The following is a 23,053-nucleotide window of genomic DNA, read 5'->3' as shown; positions in this document are numbered from 1 at the left end:
GTCCCGAGTTCGAGTCTCCGTCAGGCACACAGTTTTAATCTGCCAGGAAGTTTCATATCAGCGCACACTCCGCTGCAGAGTGAAATCTCATTCTGGAAACATCCCCCACGCTGTGGCTAAGCCATGTCTCCGCAATATCCGTTCTTTCAGGAGTGATAGTTCTGCAAGGTTCCCAGGAGAGCTTCTGTAAAGTTTGGAAGGTAGGAGACGAGATACTGGCAGAAGTAAAGCTGTGAGTACCGGGCGTGAGTCGTGCTTCGGTAGCTCAGGTGGTAGAGCACTTTCCCGCCAAAAGCAAAGGTCCCGATTTCGAGTCTCGGTCGGGCACACAATCTGCCAGGAAGTTTTTAATACCATAACTGTGCGTTGCTACAGAACAGATCTTAATGGCTTCTGTTCGAGAACGTTTTAGCATATAACCGTCTTATCATTTCGACACCCTCCCCGCCCCCCTCCCTCCTTCCCCACTCATCCCTCGCAAAGTTTCACCAAAGTCGGTGTCGGCTGTAAATTGCTAGTCTTTCTCTTGCACACCCCTTGCCGCCTCTCACAGCTCCCGCCTTAATCCAGCCCTTGATGGTGGCGTTTGCGAGAATTTATTTCTCTCTATACACGTTGTGAATGTAGCCCTCTGCAGAACGGAGGCATGCTGGCACGTGATGTAAACAGCTGTCTGAATGCAAAGTGGCCAAAAAACATGCTTTTTCGTGCCGACATGAGTCATACCGAAAAACTGCAATCATAGGACGCTGCTAGCAGAAGACGTGGAACAGGAAAATAAGATACGTATGTGAGATTTCTGGCTTTACAGCAATCATTCTGAGGCACGAGAAGCTCTTCTTAGAGCAGTTGAAATGGTAGCAGCGGGAAGATGACGTAATTTGGTGAGACGTGCAGATGACAGATGGTTAGCTCGGTGCGGGTATCGTGAGAAAGACCGCCGAAATTGTGGTCCTTCGCTGCTATTGGCTGCTGCGTTCGAAAGTTGCGCGCCAAAATGATAATTTTCTGTTATTAATAGGCAGCCTAAATAGCGTATTTACTTGCATTTCTATAGCGTGATATCATCCCATTATTTCACAAGTATTAATAACGAGCAGAATAATAAATAGCCGGCCGCTGTGGCCGAGCGGTTCTATGTGCTTCAGTCCGGAACTGCGCTGCTGCTACAGTCGCAGGTTCGAATCCTGCCTCGGGCATGGATGTGTGTGATGTCCTTACGTTAGTTAGGTTTAAGTAGTTTGAAGTTCTAGAGGACTGATGACCACAGATGTTAAGTCCCATAGCGCTAAGAGCTATTTTAACCAAATAATAAACAACAGCTAAACGAAAAGGCACAAGAAGAACTTCGGTGAGCTTCGGATCGCGTCTAACTTGGATGGCGGGCGAAGAGGTTCGGCTGTAATATCAGAGCTGTTCCAGGAGTGCCGAGGGACGTGTTGTCTGCCGCGGTCGTCATCAGGTTAAGACTTTATTAGCAATGCATGTTTAATTGGACATAAAGTTGAGAAGAGTCTGACAGTAATCACGAAAATACGCAGTTCATTATTTTGTTGAGAAAGAATATTATTTGTAACTCTAAAGTGGAATATAAGTGCGCAGTTTGTAATAGAAAGCGAGTGCATCCCGTATAAACAAACAGGAAAGTTAATTATTTCAAACATATGAGTTCCTCGCTAATGGTTTATTACAGACTCAATATAGCGGATTCACGACCTAAGTGTATTTTCTGCGGAGGGGTGATTATAGAAGACCGTAGTTTGATGAACATAAATTAGAACTTAATGCATTCCACTCAGGGCGGTGCAAGCCAATAGATGTCTCGCGTGTACTGCAATCTTATTACAAATGAGATCAGTGACACATTATCTGTCGTAACACAGAGGAGGTATGAAAGAGAGAAAGTTTCGAAGGGGTTTATCAAGCGCACGTGTATGCCAAACGAAAAGGCAGAAGAAGAAGTGTGACCTTCGGATTTCGCCTAACTTTGGATGGCGGTCGAAGTGGTTCGGCTGTAAAATCTCTCCGTCACTTTTTCACTTTTTCACTTGCCTTACATGGCATCCCTTGCTTGGATTATGAAGCTAGATTTAATTAGTGAGAACTGTGAGCTGTAACGGACCAGCGAACTGTGTAGGGGCTGTGATGCGGGTGAACTGTGAATGGCCGGAGAAGTTCATGACAACTGCGTTTGAACTGTTTTTTTAACTTTAGTTGAACTATAATATCTGATGTGGAGAATAAATTTTCCTTTATGATGAAAGTGGTTTCTTTGATTGAGGAATAGGAAGTGCTGAAGTGATATGTGATGAAAATTTAACGCTGTGTTAACGGTCCATGGGATTACGTTATAAATAATGACTTGAAGATTCATCAGGCTGCGAGCTGGTGCAGGGTGCAGAGCAGCTTGAGACAGCCACAGACAACAGGTGCAGCCGCAGCAAGCGTTAGCAGTACAGGGCTGTTTTGAATTGCCAGCTTCAGCTCACCACAAGGCGGTGCAGCCCACAGCTGCGGAGAGTCAGTGGCAGTCCGTCGAGAAAGAAAAGTAGTGTAAGTGTTCCACTGGCATATAGCAGTCTAACATTGTAACTGCAACATTAGTACTAGTTAACTGTCTGAGTTAAAGAAGTGAGTATTGGTACAGCATCAGCTGACATTTTTCCAACTCATGATGATGATTAGGACATAAAAATAAGGTCTATGCTAAAATTAATTTTGCAATAAAAAAGTAAGACGAAATAATATAGTTAAATTAGATAAGGGGTTAAAAGAAGTCACTGTAGGAATATCTCAAATTAACGTTAAGTTCAATTCTTTGGAACACAAGATTACAAATCTTGAAGCTAAAACCGAGGCTATGAAACAAAAGAATGGGGTAAAGAATTAAAAATTTGTAAATCAGAAATAAATAAAAAAGTGATCATGAAATACTTTGTCGTAATATTTCACACGTAGAATGCTCCTGTGCGATTCAAAACGAATTGAGAGGAATAGAGTAAAAGATACTCACTAAAATTCAAGACGAAATAGAAAAAGAAGTTAATCAAGAAATAGAAATTAGTCGTGAACAAGAAAGAAAGAAAGGTATTATTCATGTACGTGACGTAGCAAATCACACTAACTCGTTTAAATTCCGTCATTTCTCTAGTAAGGGAACTGTACACCCAGAAGCTTTCATTAAGACAGTTTGAGGGCGTCGTTCCTGAAAAAATGACAGAACAACAAAATAATCAAATTCGTGGCCAGCAGGTTAGAAGGAGAAGCAAAATCATGAGGAATAGGGATCAGTATCACATGTAAAACATATAACGAATTTGTTCAAGCGCTCTTGAACCAAGACTGATCTTGCAGCACACAAAACAGAGCGAGAGGTGAAGCATTTGTGGACATAAGGTTTGATGGTGGAAAAGTCATAAGACCACAACTGGATTGGAGTAAGGTACTGGAAGGTCCCGTCCCGAAAATCAGTGGCGTCAAGGTATCAATAAACAAAGACTTGACAGCCAGCTTCTGTTAGAGGCCGCTAGCAAGAAATGGTCAAATGTGTACTTCATTCGTCTGTGAGAGACAAAGTTATCATACAGTTCCAAGAAGCATCATATGGCGGTAGATCACGTGGTTGAATTTGAGAAATTTGTGAATGAAGTACCTCATTCTACGGCGGAAAAACTGCCACAATAATTATTACATGAAATGTCAATCAGTGACATGAAAAAATATTATGAATACTGATGCAGGGGGAATAATGTTTTTTGTATTGCTAGGTAATTGACGATTACCAAGTCCTCGAGTTAACCAACGGAATACTTCATTTACTTTCCTTACTGTCAGTTCTTCCCCCTCTTTCATTTACAACTACATCTGACTCCTTGAACATTCTTCACTATCAAGGTTACAATGAGAAAACTTCCTTACACTGAATCCGGTAACAAAAAAACAAGGTATGAAACAAAGTAACTCAGCAGAATAAACATCTGCACTGCACGGGTAAAAGGCCTTTTAAGGAATTTATGTGAACAGTCCAGAATATTTGAAGTATAGGATTACGGATACACCAGCCAGCGAACACAGTACATAGTTCCAAGTACGAGCCGGCCGGAGTGGCCGAGCGGTTCTAGGCGCTTGAGTCTGGAACCGCGCGACCACTACGGTCGCAGGTTCGAATCCTGTCTGGGGCATGGATGTGTGTGATGTCCTTAGGTTCGTTAGGTTTAAGTAGTTCTAAGTTCTAGGGGACTGATGACCTCAGAAGTTGAGTCCCATAGTGCTCAGAGCCATTTGAATCAGTTTTTGAACCACTTTGGAAATTCTGGAGTTTCTCAACCTAAGACCATATCACGGGCAAAAGACGAATTCAAATATAAATAAGAGCAGAAAGGCATGGTGCCGAAATAATGGGGAGGAAAAGTGTGAAGTGCAGAGAAGGTTTTATCGAACTGAGCGCAATGCGCTGATAGCAGTGATACAGCAGTTTAACTTTTTATGAGAAATACTTCGTTGAATTTAATAAACAACAATGCTCCGATAGTTGTTTCACAGCAGGAGACGGTGGACTTCTCTAAAGTATTCTACCAACAACACAAAGGTGCATAATAATATCACTTTGAAAATATTTACTATTAAAAGAATAGTATAGCTAGTATAGAAAGTGTTACTAAAGATTAATGATTTTTGTGATATAAGGTTACACCTGAGTTGACTGAAGATAACAGTTCCTTCTAATCAAAAAATAATTTAAGTCTATTATTATATAAGTAAATTAATAATGTGAGATTGAAAAAACATAAATTAGATCCCCCTTCAGAAAAAGAATAAGAAATTGGAAGTATAAGGGAATGCTATGGCTCTTGCGAGATGATGGCTGAAAAGTTTATGGAAATTGTAATAAAAACTTATTTCCAAAATTATCTCTTGCAGCCGAGAACCTCCCAATTCTTAGAAATCTCAAGAGGGAAGGGATGTGTGATAAACATACATCCATCATGTTCAGGTACAAGAAGTTCTTCTTAGAGCAGTTGAGAAGGCTGCAGTACAAGATGTAATTTGCTATGAGATACCGATGACAGATGGTTTGTTCGGTACGGGTATCGCGATTGGCTGCTGCGTTCGGAAGCTGCGACCAAAATGACATTTTTCTATTATTATTAAGCAAACTAAACTGCGTATTTACTTGCATTTCAGATTAAAGCATCTCTAATAAAAATCTAGTGCATCCCGTATAAACAAATTAATTGGAAATTTAATTATATCTAACATGAGTTCCTCGCTAAGAGTCTATTACAGCCTCAAGATAACGGATTTACCACCTACGTGCTACATTCTGCGCGGGGAACAACCACTATAGAAGACCGCAGGATGGTGAATATAAATTAGAACTTACGTATTCCACACAGGGTGGTGGAAGCCAATAGTCACCTCGCGTGTACTGCAGTCTTTGTACAGTGACACACCATGTGTGGTAATACAGAGGTGGTATGAAAGAGAGAAAGTTTCGAGTGAAGTTTATCGTATATATTTATCCTTCACTCTCTTTTTCACTCGCCGTATGTGGATGGTGAAATAGAACGTGTTTATAACTGATTCGAGAAACGTTAGATTCTTCTTGTAATGGTCCGTGCCATATTTACTCAGTTACTTGATTATTAGCCGCGCGGTCGCAGTCATGGACTGTGCGGCTGGTCCCGGCGGAAGTTAAGAGTCCTCCCTCGGGCATGGGTATGTGTGTTTGTCCCTAGGATAATTTAGGTTACGTAGTGTGTAAGCTTAGCGACTGATGACCTTAGCAGTTAAGTCCCATAAGATTTCACACACACATTTACTTGATTATTATCCATATATTTATGGATATTGGGCTATTTTATTACTTAATCGTCAGCTGGGTGAAGTGCATTAAACACAATAGGTTGAGATGTTACTAATGGTTTATTATTTCCTTCGTAGAAAGAAATTAAAGAAGATACACATATTATAAAAAATGTGTGTATGTGTGTGTGTGTATGTATACATTTATGTATGAATGTGTGTTCTACATCTCCTCCTAAGCCACTGGACCTATTTCAGGAAAGAAAAAGAGCAGTGTAGACCATGACGAGAGCATTTAATGAGTTGCAACAAACGTCACGCATAATTTCAAATCTCTGCCACACTTCTCTCGCTGACTAGTCCCACAAAACAATGAAGGGGAAGAATTTTATAGCTTACTGCATTTTCGCTTTTCATGCGTTAAAACTTCAGCATTTTGCGTGGTGTTTCAATTTATTGTTCCTTCATTACCAACTCCACTTGCAACCCACTTCAAAGATAGTTGACACAGATACCACTGGATGAAATTGTAAAATTATATCACTGAACGACACGTGGGTCATAAACATTAATCTCTGTGTCGTGCGGTAGCGTTCTCGCTTCCCGTGCCCGGGTTCCCGGGTTCGATTCCCGGCGGGGTCAGGGATTCTCTCTGCCTCGTGATGACTGGGTGTTGTGTGATGTCCTTCGGCTAGTTAGGTTTAAGTAGTTCTAAGTTCTGGGGGACTGATGACCATAGCTGTTAAGTCCCATAGTGCTCAGAGCCATTTGAACCATTAATCTCTGTGGAAATAACATTGAAGGGTGAAAGTCACTAGAGATGTAGATCAAATATATGTACAAGTGCGCGTGAAATATTTTTAATACATGTGAAATATATTTGAAATGTTCGGATGTGGGCAAAGCGAAAGTTAAAAGCCTAATACCAAAACCCTGGCGCTTCAGTCTGGAACCTCGTGACTGCTACCTCAGATGTTAAGTCCCATAGTGCTCAGAGCCATTTGAACCATTTTGAACCAAAACTATGGAAACATTTGAATTAAATGTAGTACATTTCCTTGAAAGAAATGCTGTGTGGATAAGAACCACCAGGTGGGATGGTGTTGATACGGTGGAGAGAGATGAGGAGAGGAGTATGTTGACAGAAAGAAGGGGAGCAGGAAATGGACAGAGTGGGGGGAGAGGAAGAGGTGGACAGAGGAGGGAGGAGGAGATGAACAAAGATAGGTGGAGGAGATGAAATTAGACGATATAGGAGAATGTGGACAGAGTGAGAAGAAAGATTAGGATAGACCGGAGGGAAGATTAGGACAGAGGGAAAGCAGTAGGTCACAGGAGGAATGAGGAAGGAAGAAAGGAAGATTGGGTTTGATCTCCCATTGACATTGAGGATATTATAGATGGAGGAGAAAGGAGCAGTAGGACAGAGGAGGAAGAAGGACAAGAACAGTGGAGAAGCAGGACGTAGGGGAAGGAGGAGTATGACAGAGGGGGAAGGATTAGTAGGACAAAGGGAGAAGAAGACGTAGGACAGAGGTGAAAGAAGAAAAGGACAGTGGTAAGAGGAAAGGAGGATGAGGGGAAAGTGAAGTAGGACAAAGACAGGGACCTGGAGAGGAGCAGATGGACAGAGAGGGAAGGGAGAGGAGCAGACAGACAGAGACAAGGGGGAAGAGGTCAGGGAAAGGCTGGGAGGAGAAGATGGACCGAGAGAGTGGGAAGCAGAAATTGGACAGATAGAGGAGGTAGGGAAATATGGGCAGAGAGAAGGGAGAAATTAGACAAATAGGAGATTGGAATAAATACCTACACGGACACTGGCGGGTACTCAGACATAATAATAAAATAACGTCGCGAGATACAAAGAAAACTTCAATCTTTCGTGAAAGTGCCAATTTTCGACAATATACACTACGAGCATATGATCCACATTCTTCTGACACTCGACCGCTTTCTCCGCAGGAAGATCGTGACACACTCTTTCTGAATTCTCCACATTAACGAATAACGTGCCGGTGCGCGATCGGGGAAAAGTCGATATACTATGACCTCACCCTCTCCAGACCTGTGATAAATGTTGGTCCTTTGTATAATTTTGTCCACCTACATAGGTGGCTGGTCAACGTGGCAGACTGCCATGCAGAGGACCCATGTGCGAGTGACAGTGCTTCTATGGGTTTGTCCTTCGTGATAGGAATGGAACAGACTGCTCTCATTGTCGTGATGCGAACTGAGATACTAGTTGACGGAGTAGTATCAGTTCCAGGTCTGCTAACCCAACAACTGCCACCATTGTGGTGTGGTTGCCCTGACCCTTCCATATCGTATCCACCTGACGCTATCAGTTGACAGGTTACATGGCGGTCGATCGGACCCACCTGGACCATCCGGGGCCAGAACGACGGTGCTTGACTAATTGTAATCCTGCGCTGTTGTATCGCTTTATTGCCATATTATGTTGATATGGTGCTTTCTGTATCTACCAACTGTGAATTAAAGCAGTTACATCAGCCAAAAAGAGAATAGGATGCCATACTAGCCCAACTGAATTAGCAGCAGTGCTTCATGTATATTTAGATCTTGATAATGGAGCTTCTATTGCTGGAGAAATAAATACTTAGAAAGCAATGGAAGACAAATATAATTTCAAAGTTAACGTTTTTCTGCATGAAAAAAAAAAACTTTATTCAAACATGATACAATTACGTTCAATATTAGAGTACTTTGCAGACACTATTTTGGCAATAATACTAAAATCAGTGGCTTCATCTTTCCTCCGTCTCAGTTCTCCCTCCGCCACATAACTCTGGCAGGGGACGGGGGAATGGAAGAAGGGGGAACGAGCTTCGAGCGGCCTGTACTTTCTCCATTGCCTGTCACCTGCGTTTGTGCGAGAAAATCCCACAGTATGTGATGTCATACTACCAGCAGCCTAATCATTGTTCTGCATGAGACACACATCGGCTGCAGACGTCAATGGGACCCTGTCGAAGAGAAATGGACTGTGCAATCGCATGTACATATTATATAACTCATTTGGACGTTTTTTTTACCCAAAAGGTGGTCATCGACATCATATATATATATATATATATATATATATATATATATATATGTATATGGGACCCTGTCGAAGAGAAATTGACTGTGCAATCGCATGTACATATTATATAACTCATTTGGACGTTTTTTTTTACCGAAATGATGGTCATCGACATCATATATATATATATATCAGAATACACACTGGCCATTGTCTCTAGGAACTCTAGAGAGAAGTGAAAAATGTGAGTAATTTTGTGAAAACATTATGTCGATAAATATCGGTGTTGCAACATTCAGGTAATAAATGATGTTAAGATACAACACAAGTCATAAAGAAATTGCCTCCATCAACTCAGGTACTTCTCATAATGTTGCTATCCGTCATTTAAGTAACATTATATTAGAATATAATCATCCGATTCTCTGAGTTTCAGACATGGAGAACTGTATGAGAGTCGAAAACTTCTGTGGTGAATTACCGTTGTCTTTAAGATTAGTCGCACCTTCGATGCTATGTATTAGATGTTATTTTTAAACCACCCCTAGACCTAGGCAACAAGTGTCGATCAGTGTCCGCCGGACGTCTGTGGATCCGGCAGCAGACCAGTGCCCACTGCTTGCGGTCGACCGGGCGGCGTGTGTGTGGAGGCGGCGGCAGTTCAAAGAGGCGCACGGAGGCAGCGTGCATCTCATTACGCGCCGCGGGACTCACCTCGACGTGGGCCGGCGGCGCCCTTTGAGGGCCCTCGTGGTCGTGGAAGCCCAGTAGGGCGAGGGCCCTCCAGCAGTGGCACGGGGCCCTGTCCACCTGCACACTGCCTGCACAAACACTGTGGCCCGCCAGCGCGCCGGCTTCGTGTCGCACACTGTCGCAGTAGCATGTCGTCCAACTGAGGAAGACAGCTATCGTGAACCAAGGTAAACCGGGGTGCACGATAAAAGTAATGTTTCCCTATGGTGAGCTTCAATAGCCGTAAAGTATTATATAAAATGAATTTTAAGCATCAGCTGTTTACATGTCGCATGACTCACCTACCGGTTTCGGTTATTAGCCATCATCCAGGATGTAGGATACAACAGATTGGTTAAAAGCATCCCATATTTCTTTGAATTTCAATATTGTTCTCCTTCAAAGAAATATGGGTTGCATCTAACTTACCTGTTCTACTCCCTGAACGATGGTGAATAACCGAAGTCCAAAGATGTCTAGTGGGATAAATAAACAGCTGATGGCTAATATCCATAAACAAAATAAAAGTTCTCCCCACCGTTTGTCTCACAAGGAACCCCTTGTGTGTGACATCGCAAGTTCAGTCTTCAGCAACCCCATTTGAAAATACTGTGTTAACAATTACGGCACGAAAAATATTAGTTTCTAATGATTCTCCGTGCGCCTCAGGAGGACAACTGAAAAGGAATGTCTAGGAGATACGACCTTCCACGGGGAGTATGTATTGCACTTCATAAAATGGATATCGCCGATATTCAAGAAATGTTCAACAAGCCATTGACTCGCACAATGAACACCGAATGAAAAATACCGCGACGCAGTGATTAGAAAGGTTCGCACCGTCAAGATCGAAGGCGAACTCCTCAGGAGTTACAAACTGGGCAGGAGGTTCAGCCAGGTATACACTTTGAAAGCATGTGTACAGAATCACATTGGTGACGAGGACTGATGGAATGTGATGGCACGCAACCGAATTCGAACGAGTCTCTCGTGGAGCTTGTCGTGAAACTGGCTGTCCTATAATATGTAGCTACAGATAGTGCGATGGTATGTTTTGTAGGCATAGGAAAAACAAACATCCTCAGGCCGAATTTGTCCAGTGATTTCAGGGGGGTATAAATTGCAATGTCACACAGATTTCAGGAGGTATAGTTTGCTCTAAGGGTGTATGATTTTTATACGAAGACCGGGAATCAAGCAAAAGGGTTATATTAACCAGGTACTGATCAAATGCAGTGCTCACATCATAGTTTTAGCTCTCTTAACGCCCATGTTTCCACTTTTGCTTGCTGTGACGTCAATATTCCCCACTGCTCTTGGAAGAACAAGCACCCAAGAAAGAATTGTAGAACGCAAAGAGAGCCCCTCCAGCTTCTCGCAGCAGAATAAATAAGTCCAGCCAATTTACAACCCAGATTAACAATCGGCATACTTGTGTAGGAATATGTGAAGGGGAGCCGGAGGTGCCTATGCTGCCCATGTTAAAATCACTAAGTTTGAGGAACATTTATGAATAAACTACCAAATAGAAAAATTTGAATTTTTTTTAGATATAGAGTGGTTTAGTATTGCAGTTGTGACAGAGGAATTTTGGAGTATCTTTTCTAGTTTCCTTCCAATTATTTTTTTATTAATGACCCAAATTTTTTTTACAAATAATTGCTTTATAATTAAACTGAAATGAAACTACTGAACATATTGCCAAATGGCTGTGTTACATTGTAAGTTTGACCACTAGGAGTGCTGTATAAAAATTTCATCTCTCTAGCTTGAGTGGATTTTGAGAAAATGTTCCTTATATTCGAAAAATTCTAATTTACGGGAAATGGCTATCAAAGTTTCTCAATACATTCCTGCACTATAGGATGGATTATCAGGGTCTTCTTCATCATCCTCCAAAAGCTTCCTCTTCTGTCTTCTTTTCTGGCTTGTTGTTCCATCATACTTCTTATGCCTTTCTCTTCTTTCTGCTCCTCTTATCCTTTATCTGTCAATATTTCTTACAAGGGAACCTCCCCATCGCACCCCCCTCAGATTCAGTTATAAGTTGGCACAGTCGATAGGCCTTGAAAAACTTAACACAGATCAATCGAGAAGACAGGAAGAAGTTGTGTGGAACTCTGAAAAATTAAGCAAAATATACAAACTGAGTAATTCATGCGAATGATAGGGAACATCATCTGGGATAGACTGCACGCAGGAGCGCCGTGGTCCCGTGGTTAGTGTGAGCAGCTGCGGAGCGAGAGGTCCTTGGTTCGAATCTTCCTTCGAGAGAAAATTTTAATTTTTTATTTTCAGACAATTATCAAAGTTCAGGCACTCACACATAATCAACTTCGCTCTCCAAAATTCCAGGACATGTTCAGATTTGCTTGGACATATGCAGGATTTGACGGTCTACACACGGAAAAATTTGAAAACGTTAAAAACATTTGTTTTAACAGAGCACAAGGAAAAGTGAGCGACTGTGAAACTGTTGGATTCATTTATTGCAGTTTATGTGACAAACTCTTATGTTTTCATCACTTTTTTGGGAGTAATTATCACATCCACAAGAAAACCTAAATCGGGCAACGTAGAAGAATGTTTTTACCCATTCGCCAAGTGTACAAGTTATATGGGTCGACAATATATTCCTGTCATGTGACGCACATGCCGTCACCTGTGTCGTATAGAATATATCAGACGTGTTTTCCTGTGGAGGCATCTGTTGACCTATGACCTTGCGATCAAATGTTTTCGGTTCTCATTGAAGAGTCACGTCCTTTCGTCTACTAATCGCACGGTTTTGCGGTGCGGTCGAAAAACACAGACACTAAACTTATTACAGTGAACAGAGACGTCAATGAACGAATGGACAGATCATAACTTAGCGAAAATAAAGAAAAATTTTTCGCTCGAGGGAGACTTGAACCAAGGACCCCTCGTTCTGCAGTTGCTCACGCTAACCACAGGACCACGGCGCTCGTGCGATCAGTTTGTGCTTGATGTTGGCTATCTTCGCATGGACTACTCAGTTTGTATATTTTGCTTATTTTTTCATAGTTCCACACAACTTCTTCCTGTTTTCTCGATTGATCTGTGTTCAGGTTTTCAAGGCCTATCCACTGTGCCAACTTATAACGAAATGTGAGGTTCCCTTGTTAGTGCTCGTACAGTGTTCACCCCAGCTGTAAATCCTAATGCCTTCAGAACTTCACACTTCACACTGTTCCCTTGGTTGCAGGTTGCTATTGCATCATAAATGCCAAAGTGCAGCGTTTTTATGCTTACAAACACCCTTTTAGGAATCACTTTCCAAATCAAATTGTTTACACTCGCATTAGGATTCTGCGTCTTTCCGTGTAGATATTTGTGTAACAATTCTGGCTGTGCTAAGTCATGAAAAATTGGTTTTATTGCATTTATCACAGCTGCTGGCAAACCATGTTTGTGATCGTAGTCCTTTTTTGCATTATATTTGCACCAGGAATGTTTTGGGCACAGGCTGTGTTGAGGGTATTCATTGGAAGAGGCAGTATGAAGGAACAATGCCCACACTGCTTTTCGCATGTCACTAATATTACTAGTATTTTGCCTTATAGCATACGCATAGAATCTCTGTAGACATTCAATCACCTATCAGTAAGCCTGCGTCTCCCTCCTATTGTCTTTCCATCACTGAGCTTACTTGAACCCAAAATTCCTAGAGCCTTCGAAGCCGTGCACCCATACGCTTTTGCACATGCCCAATGCATTCCAACTTTTCAACTACAAATTCATTTCCATATGGTTTCAGTTCCTCTATAGTCTTGAAACCTTTGGAATCACCATCCCCAAGGTAGTATTTGTACCTAACGTTGTAACTGGGAACTGAACGTTCAAAAATTAGTTTCACTTGATCCACTAAAATTTGCCTCAAAGGTCCACTGTGCTCTCCTTTGATTTTAATTTTGCACCTACAATGTTTTGATAATATTGCAACATCTATCACTTTTGCACTATCATCACAAGTAGCAGTTACAACCCCATTCATGGATTTATGACCCCTCTTTTGCCAGGAACCATCTAATTCCACTACCAAATCCCTAGAACCACTGTTCATTTCTACAGATTCCTCCACTGCGTCCTTCATGGTTTTCAAAGCCACATCTTCAACAGAGGATCCTACCAGTTCACAGTAGTACCCAAATTTGCTTGGAGGCGATGGCAAGTTCATAATACCACAAAACAGTTTACCAGCAGCAGACCCTTTTCCAATGGATCGAAGACCATACACAAGTCTAACATTCACATCAAACACTCTAGATCGTCCATTTTCACCAAAGAGACTGGCATGTGAATTGTAGAAAGTCACTTGATACTTGCAACATGCACAGATTATCTTCATCTCACAAGCTAAACCAAAGTGCTTTGTTACCTCTAGTCCCACTCCTACACTTGAACACATTTTGCACAGAACACTTTCTTTCAGCACAGAAGATAATAATCCAATATTCAGTACTTCGTTAATATCATCACTGTCACTAACATATTCACGAAATCTGTCACTTCCACTAGTCAGCTTCTTGCTAGAAGATGTCACAGGGCTATGGCCAGCCATGTGTTGCTTAGCAGATGAACGCACTGTTCCAGTAATTGTAGTATCGCAACTTGGTATTAGTGTTAATTTTCTTTTCACTACGTTCTTCCTCTTCTTATATACACGGTTACTAAAACGTGGCATCGTAACCAGAACAAAGCTTTACACAAGAAGTATAATACTACCAACAACAGGCGCAACACTGAACTAATTCGAAGCTCTTAGCGCTTCATTTGTCACAAAAAACAATGTAGCCAACCCTTGCACACTCACTGTATGCGTAACATAAGGCGCTGTATGCGTAACAGGCCGAAAAATCCCAAGCAGTTCGCCAGGAAGTCACGAGAGGGTGTTAGATGCATTCAGCGGCCGCCCATTTCCTCTGCAGGCGTGGGGGAAAATGGTAATAACTCCACTTCCAGGACGAGTAGAACAATAATTCAAAGTTTGCATTAAAGAGGAATGTTCCAATTAATTTTCGGTAGCAAAAAAAAAAAAAAAAACAAATCGTAATTTTTTGGATTTGACCACCTCTGGCTCCCCTTAAGGTACTGATGTTAGTTGATACTGATACACCTCTCACTGTATCTGTAATTTCCAGCGTCCCTTTCATATGCATTTCCTCTTCCAATCCCGATTGGTCGAAGTAGAAAAGAATTCCAGAATGAGATTTTCACTCAGCAGCGGAATGTGCGCTGACATGAAACTTCCTGGTAGATTAAAACTGTGTGCCGGACCGAGACTCGAGCTCGGGACCTTTGCCTTTCGCGGGCAAGTGCTCTACCAACTGAGCTACCGAAGCACGACTCACGCCCCCTCCTCACAGCTTTAATTCCGCCAGTTCCACTTCTCCTACCTTCCAGACTTCACAGAAGCTCTCCTGCGATCCTTGCAGAACTAGCACTCCTGGAAGAAAGGATCCTTTAGCGTACTCTGTGTAGAATCGAATTGGTATCCCGTCAGGTCCAGTTGACTTTCCTCTGTTGAGTGATTCTAGTTGCTTTTCTATTCCTTGGACAGCCTGTGTTGAGATCTATTCAATGGTTTGTGGACTACGTAATTAGTGAATTTAATGAGTCTGATTGTTTAAATGATAGCTAGCAATCTGATTTGAAAAGCATTCTGCTGGAGTACATAAACATGTTGAACAGAATCCTGATATGATTTGTGAGCTAGCAATCTGAACTGAAAAGCATTCGGCTGGAGTACATAACCATGTTGAACAGAATCCTGGTATAATTTTTGCCTATGAATATCAGCTTGATATATTTCTCGGCAAAACATGTTGTCACACCTCATACTCGTGTTAAAAATTAAGTATTACTAAATAAATATTAGTGAAAGAATTACGTAGGTTGGAACTTAAATAGTGGCAACACTGCTGTGGAGACACTGTGCAATGGAATCTACTATTGTCGCTCATAGAACACGTTGTTGACATACCTACCTTATCTCCGAGCAAATGGACTCACTCGTCCCACGTACCCGCGTGCGCACAATCGAGGGAAACACAGTCACTTGTGAGCGAGCGGTCTAACGTAACGGTGTCACTATGTTTTCGAAACAGGAACAACAGAGTTGGATCAAGATTGAATGTGGCAAGGTCTGAAAGAGGCGTGCTGGGAATCGGCATTGCCGTTCATAACAGTGGCACGTTGCTAACGACTGTGATTGTGTTATCCTAATGCGTTACATTCCTCCACGGCAGACAGTCAATGCACAGTATTACTGTTCGTTTTTTGGAGCATCACCTGCGACCAGCTTTGCGAAAGAAGAGGCGACGCTTTCTGCTCATCCCGCCCATCATTTTTCACGACAACGCGCGGTCGCATGCAGCGCAAGCTGTGGCTGCTCTGTTAGGTGCATGGAACTGGGAAGTACTGTACCATCCATCATACTCCCCGGACTTAAGTCCTTGTGACTTTGATTTGATTCCGAAGATGAAGGAACCACTTCGTGGCATTTTGTGCAAGAGGTCCGACAGGCAGTAGACAGCGCCATTTGCACTATCAACAGAGCAGGCTCTGCTAACGATATACTACGCCTTCCACATCACTGGCAACGGGTTCTACACAACACTAGTGACTACTTTGAAGGACAGTAACAGGTCCAAACATGTGACTCTTTTGTATCGGTTGTGAATAAATAGTTGCCACTATTTAAGTTCCAACCCTCGTATATAAATTATTCCATACTGGCCCATTTGGCGTAGTGAGAACAATTCGTTGTGGTGTGAATATAGTCTGTTATCCTGGGTCTAAAGAAATAAAGGTTTCATAATCTCATCATGATACAAAAAAATGTTAGTGACTACGTCTATAGCATACTTGCAGTTAGTCTCCATACATAAAAGGCCATGTCCCGTCTGACTGAGTGACACTCACTCACTCACTGGCTCATCTTCACCAAGCACAAAACACTAAGGATAGAAACTTGAAATTTGCAGGCAGTGTTGATCTTATATTTAAAACCTCGTTTATGAAGGAATTTTTTGATATTCCAACCTTAAGTGGGAGACATATTGGATGAAAAGTTTATTGAAAATTTGTCGCTCTTAAGACAGTTTTGAAGACATATCTACGAAACCTTGTATTTGGGTTCTCAGTCAGAAATTAAGAAATACGTGTTTCAGCAATTTTCAGGGTGAAATAGTGGGTGAATTTTGAAAAGAAATCATTTTTAAAGAAAGTACTTTTAAGGCTACAGCTATGAAAACTGTAATTTGATTGCTTCGTTAATAATTAAAAAAAGTATGTTTCAGTAAATTTGGAAAATAAACCCCTAAGGGGTGAAATAAGGGATGAGATGTAGTATGAAAATATTTCGTTATGGAAGCGTTTTTAAAGCTGTAAATGTTAAAATTTGAATTTGGCTTCTCGATTAGAAAAAATAGAATACATGTTCCATCGTTTCTGGAAATTCAACCCCTATGGAGGTGAAATAGGGGATGAAAATTTTTATAGAAATATTTCATTATGCAGGCATTTTTGAAGCTAAATCTATGAAATTATGTGTTTGGATTTTCTGTTTCCATTTAGAAAATACACCTTTCACTGTTTCAGTTCCTTAGCGGATGAAAAGGGGTGAAATGGTTTATGAAGTGTTTCAATGTGAGAAAGTTTTTAAAGCTGTATCTTTGAAAATTCATATTTGGTTACTGAGTTGGAAACGAAACATTAAGAGTTTCGAAGTTTTTCGAAATTTAATCCCTAACGATGTGCAATAGGGCCAGACTGATTCACTGGCTCATCATTGTCTAGCCCAAATTGCAAAGCATATGAACTTCAGATTTGGTGAGTATGATGATCATATGCTGTAGGCATAATTTAAAACGGGATTATTCTAAATTACACTCCTAAGGGGGTGAAATACAGAATGAAAGTCTCTTTGAAAATATGTCACAATTAATACAATTTTTAAGTTGCAACTATACTCGCACTCGTTCACTACATATTTTTCACGTGGCTCATCTGCTAAGTGGGCTGGTAGTGAGCGGTTAAATTTGCGCCCCTAATACTGAGTCATATATTGGCTAGCCTTTGAACAACAGTGAATTGAATACACAATTGTCTATACCACAACCTTGCGCAAAATGAGGTACACTATACAAGTTCAGATTGAAACTTATTTATTTGAAACATAACATTTCTAACTTTGTGGCAATGCATATTCAAGTTCACAATAAATCCGATCTGGATAGTTAATAATCGATGCACTTCGTACACATTGTTTAATGTCTCGCACTTACACACTTTCACGTTGTTCCTTCACAGTTTATTCGCATACACTGGCGTCCATGCTTACACTCGCGGCACTCTGCCGCTCCGAACTTATCACACAACGGACAACCGACAAAGACCCTATTTTCCCTCTCATATCCCCAGTCGTCATTAATCAAAATAATTCCTAAACATGGTCACAATTCGTTAACAATTTTTATAAGATTTAAATACTTAAACCTAAATACATTATATAGTTTTACACACATTTATCACTACATAATTTTATAATTCGTTGCAATAAAAAGAAAAACACTATGCAACGGAACTACAACGCTCATAGAAACACAAAACAATTATTTTCATGTCCATTTTGCATTACACTATTTTCACTCTGCATTTAGTACATAATTTTATTCTTAAGCACGAAAAATTAAAATCAGAACTAATTTATGACATGGTAGCACAGTTACATAATTAGGAATAACTCTATGTTTTGGCACAGTTTCATCCACTCCCTTCATTTAATGACGTCTTTGCACGAAATATGAGACGTAAAAATACTTTTCTGCCACTACAGATATCAAAACTGAATGGTGTCTTCATAATAAAATAATGATTTACTTTGCAGTTGTTCTGAACATCTTTATAACTTAATTCTAATATGAAACATTTTGATTGAAGTACACCAGCCCAGCATATTATTTCTGCTGCTGTGCTTTAAATTTAAATTACGAACTACTTGGAAGAGCTCCATATTATCCCCCGTTACCTTACAAAAGTAGGACTACGAAAATTGGTATATGGTTCCAGTCAGAAATTAAAAAAATCATGTTTCCGCGTTCTTGGAAATTAAGCCAGTAAGAGAGCACGATAATAAAAGAAAGGTTTTTTGAAAAGAACTACTAAAGCATTGTTGAAACTACATCTCTCAGAACTGGTATTTGACTTCTTGGTTAGAAATAAAAAGAATGTGTCGAAAGACATAGAAAATGTATTTTAGAAAATTCAGTCCTCTCAGGGAGTGAGATAGGGGAAATCACTTGTTATGTAAGACTCATCCAGGCAAATCTCTGAAAATCTGTATTTGGTATCTCTGTAACAAATCTAAAAAAAAAATGTTTAACTGTTTTTGCAAATTTAACCTGCAAGAGATTTCGTTATATCAAAAAAAGTTAAAGCCATGAAAATTAGCTTTTAACTCCTTGGTTAGACGTAAAGAAATATGTGGTAGGGGATGAAAGTTTCTATGGAAATACCACAGTAAAAGCGCAAAAGGCGCAGTTAACAAAAGCCTTGGGCTCCAGCTACCAGAATCGCTATTGGTCAGAAGAACATTGAGAAATGACCATGATTTAGAAGCCGTAATTACTGTCAAAAGTTTAGAAGATTGCGATTTGTGAACTAAATCGAAATATATTTGTTACTATTAAAATGTGCAAGTGGACGATAGATTAAAATAGTTATCTCAGTTTAGAGAGAGCACCTTTCCTTTAATATTTAACTGCAGGCTCACTCAGTCATTTAAAAAGAAAGAGCAAAAGATAACTTTATTTTCACCACTGACTTCTGACCTGTGAATGAGATTTTGAATTCATTCTTCCACAAATACACTAGAGAGGTGAGGTTTCGATCGCGATGTAGATTTCGTGAATTACTTCCAACCTATAGTAAAAATGTTTTATTAAGCAGTTTGATAGAACATGGACCAAGTACGGACAGAACAGCAGCATTCACAAAATAGTAGGTTCGTGTGATTTGGAAGAATTAATGAAATATATCAAAGCGCCATATCGAACAATAATGTGGGTTGGATGGAAACCCAAGGGGAACAGGAACTAGGAAAGTAAATCTAGCGCTTGTACATTTCCTCACACCACAACACACCAGAATAAACAGTACAATACTACTACCAAAACTACCACCAAACAGAATGACTACTCAGCAGGCAGTATCTTGGCTAGGGACGTGAGATCGAACGTGGGCTGATCGACGCGTGATCGCATATGGCACAGGCACAATACATATAACAAAAATCACCGGTTATAGTTTCGACAAAATTTAGAGAAAAATAATAAAGTGTACAAACGATCAATACATGCTATAAGCGTGAGCAGTTGTTTCAAAAATAATGAAAGGATGAACTAAATGAGATCAAGTTCCAATAACATCGAGTGTACTCTGAAGTGCTAAATTCTCGAATCACAGAATAACTTGGCTAAGTAAATGCGTATTCCACACTGCAGATTAAAATAAATTTATTGATTGGTTGTAAATATGCAATACACTTTCTCTTGCTCAAAACGTGGTTGAGAAACACAAATTCACACGATGAATGCATCGACTTACAACAGATAAAATTTACAAAATGGGAATGCATTTCGTAAGATACTCTCGCACTGAAACTGCACACTTTTACCATGGGTTAACAAAGAGAGAGCTTAAACTCCGCCATGGACAACGTGTAGTGTGGCCGCACAAACTCACCCACTTTCAAGTTACAAAAAACTCACGAACCATCTAAAATTCGTCTATATCTACATGGATACTCTGCAAATCACATTAAGGTGTCTGGCAGAGGGTTCATAGAACCACCTTCACAATTCTCTACTGTTCCAATCTCGTACAGCGTGGGGAAGTAACGAACACCTATATATTTTCGTATGAGCTCAGATTTCTCTCATTTTATAATGCTGATCGTTTCTCTGTGTCAACAAAAATATTTTGGCATTCGGAGGAGAAAGTTGGTAATTGGAATTTCGTGAGAAGATTCCGCCGCAACGAAAGACGCCTTTGTTTTAATGATGTCCACCCTAAATATTATATCATTTCAGTGACACTCTCTCCCCTATTTCATGAAAATACAAAACGTGTTGCCCTTCTTCGAACTTTTTCGATGTACTTCGTCAATCCTACATGGTACGTATCCCACATCGCGCAGCAGTATTCTAAAAGAGGACGCACAAGCGTAGTGTAGGCAGTCTCTTTAGTAGATCTGTTACATTTTCTAAGTGTGGTGCCAATAAAACGCAGTCTTTGGTCAGTCTTTCCCACAACGTTTTGTATGTGTTACTTCCAATTTCAGTTGTTCGTGATAGTAATTCCTAGGTATTTAGTTGAATTTACGGCCTTTAGATTTGACTGAGTTATCATGTAACCGATGTTTCACGGATTACTTTTAGCACTCATGTGGATGACCTCACACTTTTCGTTATTTAAGGTCAAATGACAATTTTCGCACCATACGGATACCTTTTCTAAATGGTTTTGCAGATTGTTTTGATCTTCTGATGACTTTATTAGTCGATAAACAGCAGCATCATCTGTCATCAGCTTTCTTCGAGGTAATTCACAATGTTCGAACACAATATATGTTCCAGAATCCTGCTGTATATCGACGTTAATGGTATAGGCTTGTAGTTAAGTGGATTACTCCTACTACCTTTCTTGAATATTGGTGTGACCTGCGTAACTTTCCAGTATTTGGGGACGGATCTTTTGTCGAGCGAACGTTTGTATATGATTGTAAAGTATGGAGCTTTGGTATACAGATTGAACCAGAAGACTTGCTTTTATTGCATGATTTGAGGTGTTTCACTAGTCCGAGGATGTCTCCTCCTACGTTACTCGTGGTGGCAGCTGTTCTTGATTCGAATTGTGGAATATTTACTTCGTCTTCTTGTGTGAAGGCATTCCGTAAGGCTGTGTTTAGTAATTCTGCTTTGGCAGTACTGTCTGCGACAGTATCTATAATGCCATCGCGCAGAGAAGGCATTGATTGTTTCTTGCCGCTAGCATACTTTACATACGACCAGAATCTCATTGTATTTTTGATAGGTTTCGAGAACAAGTTTCGTTGTGGAAACTCTGATAAGCATCTCGAATTGAAATCGGCGCTAAGTTTCGAGTTTCTGTAAAAGATCGCCAATCTTGGGGATACGGCGTCTGTTTAAATTTGGCGTGTTTGTTTCTTTGTTTCTGCAATAGCGATCTGACCCGTTTTGCATACCAAGGAGGATCAGCCCTGTCGTTTGTTAATTTATTTTGTATAAATCTCTTAAGTGCTGCCCATAATATTTCTTGAATTCAAGCCACATCTGGTCTACACTTACTGTTAATTCGGAAGGAGTGGAGATTGTCTCTCAGGAAGGCGTCATATGAATTTTATCTGCTTTTATGAATAGATATATTATTGGTTTACTTTTGGAGGATTTGGGGGTTACAATACTCAATCCGGCTACGACAACCCTGTGTTCACTAATCCCTGTATCCGCTTTGATGTTCGTTATTAACTCAGGAATATTTGTTGATAAGAGGTAAAGTGTGTTTCACAACCGGTTGCTATTCGCGTGGACTCATGAACTAACAGCTCGAAATAATTTTCAGAGAATGCGTTTAGCACAATTTCGGTTGATGTTTTATGCGTACCTCCGGAATTAAAAATGTATTTTCGCCAATATATCGAGAATAAATTAAAGTCACCAACTACTATAATCGTATGAGTCGAGTACGTGATTGAAATTAAACTCAAGTTTTCTTTGAACCTTTCAGCAATTGTATCATCTGAATTCAGAGGTCGGTAAGAGGATCCAATTATTATTTTATTCCGGTTGCCAACCAATGACCTCTGCCTATACTAACTCACAGGAAATATCTACTTCAATTACGCGACAAGATAAACTACTTCTGACAGCAACAAACACGCCATCGTCAACCTATCTTTTCGGAACACGGTTAGGTTCTTCGCAAAAATTTCGGCCGACCTTATATCCGGCTTTAGCCAGCTTTCAGTGCCTATAACGATTTGAGCATTAGTGCTTTATATTAGCTCTTGTGGTTCTGGCACTTTCCCAATACAGCTACGACAATTTACAACTGTTATACCAATGGTTCCTGTATCTACGTTCTTCCTGTGTTCAGCCTGCACCCTTTGTGACTGAAGCCCTTCTTGTGTTTTCCCGAGACCCTCTAACCTAAAAAACGGCCCAGTCCAAGCCACACAGCACATGCTACCCGTGTAGCCACCTCCTGTGTATAGTGGACACCTGACCCATTCAGTGAAACCCGAAACCCAACCACCCTTTGGCACAAGTCGAGGAATCTGCAGCCTACACGGCCGCAGAACCGTCTGAGCCTCTGATTCAGACTCTCCACTCGGCTCTGTACCAGAAGTCCGCAATCGGTCCTGTCGAC

The sequence above is a fragment of the Schistocerca serialis genome, chromosome 4 (genome assembly GCF_023864345.2).
Source record: "Schistocerca serialis cubense isolate TAMUIC-IGC-003099 chromosome 4, iqSchSeri2.2, whole genome shotgun sequence".
Classification (NCBI taxonomy): Eukaryota; Metazoa; Arthropoda; class Insecta; order Orthoptera; family Acrididae; genus Schistocerca; species Schistocerca serialis.
This window is presented reverse-complemented; position numbering follows the sequence as displayed.